Consider the following 8,205-nt stretch of genomic DNA (forward strand, 5'->3'; position numbering starts at 1 on the left):
AAGAAGGGTCACTATGAATCAGAACTGATTCCATGACAATGAGTTTGATTTTATATCTAACCAGATTATCTTTCTGCATCTTTTTGCTTTTACTTATATTTTTGCATTTACAGTGTTGTTGTTGTGCCGTCGAGTTCATTAGGACCTGTAATGACCCTGTATAGGGTTTCCAAGTGGCGAGCTTGAACTGACAACCTTGTGGTTCAAACTGACTTTGCAGTCTAGTGTATTAACCCACAGCACCACACTATAGATTACTTTTAAATAATATACACCTGGGCATTGCTTTTTGACCCCTTTGGACAATACTTCCTTTCTACTGGCATGTTTAGATCATTCACATTTAATTAACGCTAAATGCATACATATATTTTATGATTTCTTTGTTCAGGCTATGATTTTTCATCTTTTGACCTCTTTGGGTTTAAATGAACACGTTTTTATGATTTCATTTTCATCTCCTCTATGCATTTATTTTGGAGTCCTGGTGTAGCGCTGTATGACACAGTACTGGACTGCAAGCTCGATTTGAACCTCAAAGTTGGTGGTTCAAAAACACCAGTTGCTCCATGGAAACCCTATACAGGGTTGCTATGAATTGGAACTGACTCAACTGGCACTTAACAACAACAACATTGGTTTATTACTTAAGACTTTTTTATTTATACCCCTAGGGTTTACAAAATTTATTATTAAAATAACCTGAATCTACCTCAATAATCTAGACTGGAGCCATAAGATCTGCAGTTTGAAACCACAATCTCAATAATATGTTTGTTGTTAAGTGCCATCAATTTAGTTCCGGCACATAGTTACCCTGTATAGGGTTTCTGAAAGCAGCTGGTGGGTTTGAACCACTGAACTATTGACCTTTGGATTCACAGTCCAGTGCTTATCCTACAGCACCACACCAGGCATCAATAACATTGTTGTTGTTGTTAGGTGCCATTGAGTTGGTACCGACCCATAGCGACCTTATGCACAGCAGAAAGAAACACTGCACGATCCTGGGCCAACCTCACTACTGTAGCCACGCTTGGGTCCATCGATGCTGCCACTTGGCCAGTCCATCTCGTTGGCGGTCTTCCTCCTTTTCTCTGACCCACCACCTTACCAAACATGATCTCCTTCTCCAGTGACTGGTCCCTCCTGACAATATGTCCAAAGTATGAGAGACGAAAGTTTGGCCATCTTGGCCTCCAAAGAGCACCCTGGCTGTAATTCTTCCAAAAACGGATCTATTGTTTCTTTTGGCAGCCCATGGCACCTTCAATACTCTCCTCCAACACCATAACTCAAAAGCATTAATTCTTCTATGGTCTTCCCTAGACACTGTCCAGCTTTCACATGCATATGAGGTTATTGAAAATACCATGGCTTGGGTCAGGCACATCTTAGTCCTCAAGCTGACATCTTTGCTCTTCAACACTATAAAAAGGTCTTGTGCAGCAGGTATGCATAATGTGGCTTCAAATGAAGTGAAAGACCCTATTTCAGTAAATTTCTAATTTCTCCTTCCAGTTTTATGTCGATTATTGTCTTGTAGTTTACTTTTATATTTCTATAAACACTTACTATGTTCTTCCTATTTTTGCTTTAAACAATCTATTCTATTTTAGAGCAATTAAAACCATTCAAAATTTGCCCTTTCTTTTACCTCTTGTTTTTTTTTTTTAATTTCTAATACAAAATTAATCATTTCAGTTTTGTTCTCAAACTTTCTTGCCTGTATCTCATTCCTTCTATCTGAAGAACTTCACTTAATATATTTTTTAGAGTATGTCTTTTAATAATAATTACTTCAGTTTTTATTTTCTTAAGGATATTTTTGCTATACATAGAATTTAGGGTTGACAGGTTTTTGTTTTTGTTTTTACCTTTTAGCATTTAAAAGCAGTAATTTTGTTGTCTTCTTGCTTGCATGGTATCTGATGCCAAATTTTCTGTAATTCTTATCCTTGTTCTTCTGTAGATGGTGTGTCTTTTTCTTCCTCTGCCTTCAAACTTTTCTCTTTCTTTTGGGTTACAGCAATTTGAATATGATATTCCTAGGGGTGTGGATGTGCATGTATGTGTTTAAGTACATGTATGCATTTATATTTATCCTCCTCAGTGTTCTCAGAGCTTTTTGTACATATGTTTTGGAGTCTGACATTAATATTAAAATTTCTAAGCCATTATTCTTTCAAAATTTTCTTCTGCCCTCTTCTTTCTGTTTTCTACATCCAGGATCCCATTTATTCATGTGTTAGATAATCTGATACAAATATTGTCTCACAGCTTTTAATACTTTGCTGAAGGCATTCTTCATCTTTGCTTCTGTATTTTTGATTCCTAGCCTCTTTATTTCATACTTTCCTATCAATTTTATCTGTTGAAGTTACCTAGCTGATCTTGATATTGTCAACCTTTCCTATTAAACTTGAATATATTTCCTATCTAATAATTACAAAATCTATGTCGACTATGAGTATGGATTTGTTGATTTCTTTGTATCCTTATGTTATCTTCCCCGCCCCCCCCCCACCTACCTTTTTTGTAAACCTCATGATTTTTTGTAGCAAGGTAGACATAGTTTGTAGGACAATTAATGCTGAAGTATTATATTTTAGTTTGGAGATAAGCACAGCTTTCTTTCTGTTAGGCATTTTCATTGGGGATTTTTGTTGATCTAGTTAAGAGTTAGAGTCTTGGTGTGGTGCTGTAGGATAAACAAAGGACTGCTAACTAAAAGGTGAGTGGTTCAAACCCACCAGCTGCTTCTCAGAAACTCTATTTAGGATCACTATGAGTCAGAGCTGACTTGATGGCATTTAACAACAACAGACTGGGCTTACAGTTTCTTGTTGCTATGGCTTATCCACAGTGCACCACAGCCTTCAAATCCTCTAGTGGCAACCTTGTTTTCAGGCTATGGACTACTTTGTCAATGGATTTTTCTCAATGTGTATATCTCAATGAGAATCTTCTACTTGTAGTTCTCCCTGTTGTATCCCACTGTTGTTTTTACTCCAAGATTGTTACTGTGGTGTAGGGCAGAGTGTTCCGTGATGTTTTGATGGTCTTCATTGGATACTGGCACTGTGAGCCTGGCTTTTAGAGGCTGTGGTCTTCATTAAGTGTCCCTGCCTTTTCTCCAGCACTAGTGCTAACCCTCGTGCATTTTTACCATTGTCCCAGGGATAGAGCTTTAAAAAATACGTTCCCTTCTCACACCTAACAGGTTTCTACCAGTGATCTGAAGTGACAATTTTTGTTACTCTTTTCCCTGCAGATGATTTATGTCCCATAGGAGAGACAGGAAACATGGGTTTAGGTGGAGTGTCAGCAGGAGACTTGCTCCTTTCTCTCAGACAGTACCATGGATGAAAGTTCACTGAGGACACTTTCCAGCCTTTCTGTGTCTGGTGGGGTTTGTGGAGAATATCTTATAAAAGTGTGTGAATTCTCTATATTTTGAAACCCATGGACTTTACATTCTCTTACAACTTCGCAATTGGCCTTTAGTAATTCATCAAAATTTTTAGCTTAATCTTCTTTCTTATTAGTATTTGATAGCATTTGCCCCAGGTAAACAAATGCTTGATTTTGTTTTTCCCTGTTTGTGCCTCTCACTCTCCAGATTTTAGTTTGCTCTTTGACTTCAGTTGTCTGAGAGGTTCAGGAAAAGTTGTCAAGTTTACATTTTTTTCTGGTGATAAGTGTGGCTGCAGGGATCTTTCCAGCTCTCTATATTTCCAAGGTGAAATTAGAAGAATCAACTCTTTTTCGAGAGTTATATCTCTAAGCTATGATTTTAGGACAAGAAAGAAAGCAGATATGTAAAGGGAAATTCTGTACCCTAGCCCTCCTCTCTCCCTAACTACTCCACACAAGGGCATCTAGATCAGCTCCATCTATTTCCAGTCCCTGCAGTGATTCCCAAAGCTCCTTTTCCTTCATCCATTTCTTTGTTTCAATGCTTATTTACCTGCATATTTTAAATCATTTGCTTGGTTGAATGTGTGAGGGTTCCTACTAGTGACATTTCTTACATATTTATTTTTGCTAGTTGTGTGTCTCTGGCAATCAAGCACTTAGTGAGAGACTCAGTGCATCCCCTTCTCCATGAAGTTTCCTGACATCTACCGAACAAACAGAGCCCTACTTCCAGGTGGCTCAAAGGTTCCTGCTGCACAGCTGTGAGAGAAAGAAGAGAATGTTGTTGACTGTTTCTCATACACATCCTGGGAAGTGCAGATGAAGCACTCACACTTCAGGGTCTTACAGATGGAAAGCAAAAGCCCTCAGAGGCACTGTTCTCCCAGAGCTCTTCATGTGCATTCATGCTTCATCAATGCAAGTGCATGCACACACACCCAACATGCACTCAGACATACATCCCTCCACAAATTGCCTTTCATAATGATCCCCCCACTTTCTCTTGACAAAGTAAGGAGTGAAAATGAACTCGCTCTGTTTTTTTAAGAAGTGAGAATCTCTTTATTGACTTCTAATTACAAAAATACTATAGAATTATTGTAAAGAATTCAAGTCAAACAAAAATACAGTAACAGTTTGCTTCCTTTATTCTCCCCAGACTCTGACCAGAGCACTACTGTGTACATTTTGGTGTACTTCCTTACTTTTTTTTTTTTTTTTTTCTATTTATACAGAAAAGGATATACATTTTAATTTTACAGAAATCAGATGATGGGCTAAACATAATTGGCTAATAATTTTGAAGAAACAGATTAATGGAGAAGACTATGTTTTCTTCTTGGAAGCTTAAGGTTTTGCTGCTGTGATGGATGAAGCAAGAGAGAGAAAGCTGAAAAGAATATACAGCAGCTTTCTTAAAGCGTGAGCATATGCAGGAAGGTAACAGCTAAAGTAATCAAATTAAAACAAAAGCCCATCATGGAAAGGTGGACCACTTTTGCATTTAATGGTGTGGTGTGATTTAAAGGCACAATCACCTTAGCATGAGGCAGGTCACCAAGGGCAGTCTAGAGTCACCAGGGACAGGAACATCCATCAGGGAGCACTCCTTCACACCACTGGGCTCTTTCCTCACTCTGTGCCCTGGATTTCTACACAATCTTGGCTGTCACACTGCATAGGGAGAACCATAGTTCTTTCCAGCTGTCTCCTTGCTAAAAGGTCACTTTGTTCCTGTTTACTTCTCAGTGATAGGAACACTGACCTCTGCGTTGATCTCTAAACGTGTGTCGTTCCTCAGGGAACATTCATGTCAGTAGCAAGCATGTATTTGTGTCATGACTGTCTGGACAATGAGGGTACAGACAAGACTGTGCTTTAAATGCAGCAATTCTGTTCTCACTGGAGAGGTACAGGAGAGGGGTGGGTGACCAGGTCTGTATACTTTCTAAAGCAATTACAGAAAATTTTCAGCTTTACGGGGTTTCAGCAGTTATGAGCATTCATACTAATACAAAATTTGAGATTTGATGTGGGAGATGTATCTCTTTAATTCAATCTAAAATTTGAGTTTATAACATTAACTTCACATAGGGAATCAGCTTGTCAGAAAATGCAGATCTCAAACAATGCAATGTCCCTGAAAGGAGGAATGATATCACTTTACTGGATTATCTCTGATCCACCAAGGAGGGGGACAATGATGTTAATGTTAACTAAGAGACATGCACTCTTCCCCCCATTAGTTACCCTTATACTGATTTCCATAGTAGGCCTCTCAACTGAATTACTTTGATTCTTTAATGTGACTAATAATTATAGCATTGATGCTATGTAAGGCTGTGGCTGGACCTCCAGCCTTCCATCTGGTGAGGTTCACCCTGAACTGGGAGCTCCTGCTGACTTGGGCGCAAAAGAAAGAAGTAACACCAATGGAGATTAATCCTCCCATCATCCCTGAGAGAAAGGCCTCAGACCCCATGTGGATTTCTTGGTATGCCATTTACTTTATTAAACAACTGACGGGACAAAAGGGAAACAAGGCTTTTCCATCCTCCAAAAGAACACTATGCCAAAAAATGTATTAGCTGGTCAAGGACTACAGATTTAGGTTTAAGTGTACTGTTTTTCTGTAGACACAATGAAGCAGTTTCTTCTGAGGTTTAATCAAATGTAGCTTTGTAATCCAGGGGGCTGCTGGGAGAGGTTTGCAATTCCATGCTCATTTTCCTTATTTCCTATAGTTCATTTAGGATGAGGTCACTTGTTTATTTAACAAACATTTCATTCTATGCCACAGCATCTTGGGGCACAGAATTCAGACAAGTAAACTGATGACTGTAAGGTGTGATGAGAAAACTGGGTATAGATTTATATCCAGAGAGTTTGGAGTAGATATTGTTGTGTGTCTTAAGGATTCATTCCAGGTTGGTGAGCCATGCTTCCTTTCTGTCCGACATCTTAGCTAGGCTGCAGTTGTAGCTCCTCTCCGAGCTTCGTAATGCCTCCCAAGGACGACAAGAAGAAGAAAGATGCGGGTAAGTCAGCCAAGAAAGACAAAGACCCAGTGAATAAATCTGGGGGCAAGGCCAAAAAGAAGAAGTGGTCCAAAGGGAAAGTTCGGGACAAGCTTAATAACCCGGTCTTGTTTGACAAAGCCACATATGACAAGCTCTGTAAGGAAGTTCCCAACTATAAACTCATAACACCAGCTGTTGTCTCTGAGAGACAGAAGATTCGCGGTTCCCTGGACAGGGCAGCACTTCAGGAGCTGCTTAGTAAAGGACTTATCAAGCTGGTTTCAAAACACAGAGCTCAAGTAATTTACACCAGAAACACAAAGGGAGGGGATGCCCCAGCTGCTGGTGAAGATGCATGAACAGGTCCAACCAACTGTACATTTTGAAAAATAAACCTTTATTAAACCAAAAAAAAAAAAAAAAAAAAAAAAAGTTCATTCCAACTCAGAGACACCATATGACATAGTGTTTTATTTACTTTAATCTTTATGGAAGGAGATTTGCAGGGTTTTCTTCTACAGAGGGATAAAGTAGATTTGAACCACCAACTGTTTGGATAACAACTGAGAGCTTATTTGTTGCAGGTTGGCTAATCAAACCTGAACCGGGCAGTGTTTTGTTGTGTTGTGCATAGGGTCGCTATGAGTCAGTACTGACTCGATGGCACCTAACAACAACAACAATCAAACCTGGAGAAGAATAAGCCATTTACCTACACACAATTTATTTATTATTCATTTAACAAATATTTAGAGAATGTTAGTTTCATTTTATGTTAAGTGTAGTGGGCTGAATGATGGCTCCACCTCCCCAAATATATGTCCATGTCCTCATCCCTGGAACCAATGAATATTGCTTTATATGGCAAAAGATGTGATTAAGCTAAGAATCTTGAAAGGAGGAGTTTATTCTGGATTATCCAGGTGGGCCTTAAAAACAATCACAAGTATCCTTATAAGAGAGAGACGAAGGGCACTTTAAGATATAAGATGAAGGAATGTAATGATGGAGGCAGAGACTGGAGTGAGGGATTACAGGCCAAGGTATGCCCAGGATTGCTGGCACCAGCCAGAATTTAGGAGAGCATCAAGAAATAGCTCTCCTCCTGAACTTCAGGAGGGAATACAACCCTGCTGACAGGTTGGTTTTAGACTTCCAGTCTTCAGAACTGTGAGAGAACATATTTCTGCCTTTTAATCTACCTAGGTTGTGGTTATTTGTTGTGGCAGCCTAGGCAATTAATACAGGAGATTCTGCTCCTTGTTGTCAGTGTCTCTGGCTGACTATATTCCACTATCTGGAATGCTGGATGCCACTGGCCACCGACAGGGAAAGAAAGCATGGAGACCCACCTTGGACTTTTCACTGTCTTGATCTAGGAGTGACACCATTATTTTCTTATAGCCCATTAGCAGTGGACACTCAACCTGCCTAACTGGGAATGATTGGGAAGTATAGAAGAGTGAACAGAATTGGTGAAACAGTTCCTTCAGGACAAACCCCCATCTAAGACTGAAACTCAAAGGAAACACATGAGCAGGCATGTAAGCTTGCTGACAACCACATTGGTCTACTGGTGAGAGGAAGAGGAGGAAAGGCAACAATAAAGAAATGGGCTGAGTTAAACCATGTTCCATTGACCTGGAGATGAGTGAGAGAAGAAGGGCTGGTTGGTCAAAAGTGTGGTGAGACCTGGGGACACCTGAGCCTATGGACAAAGACATAGCCACAGAGGGCTAGAGCTGACAATGAAGCATCCAGCTGA

The 8,205-nt window shown here is 39.6% G+C and overlaps 1 pseudogene; it reads left to right on the forward strand.

Annotated features, from left to right (window-relative positions):
• Positions 1 to 6,421: 6,421 nt before the first annotated feature.
• On the forward strand, positions 6,422 to 6,799 carry LOC102823385 (annotated as a pseudogene).
• Positions 6,800 to 8,205: the final 1,406 nt, after the last annotated feature.

The sequence above is a fragment of the Chrysochloris asiatica genome, unplaced genomic scaffold (genome assembly GCF_000296735.1).
Source record: "Chrysochloris asiatica unplaced genomic scaffold, ChrAsi1.0 scaffold00146, whole genome shotgun sequence".
In the NCBI taxonomy this organism is placed as follows: Eukaryota; Metazoa; Chordata; class Mammalia; order Afrosoricida; family Chrysochloridae; genus Chrysochloris; species Chrysochloris asiatica.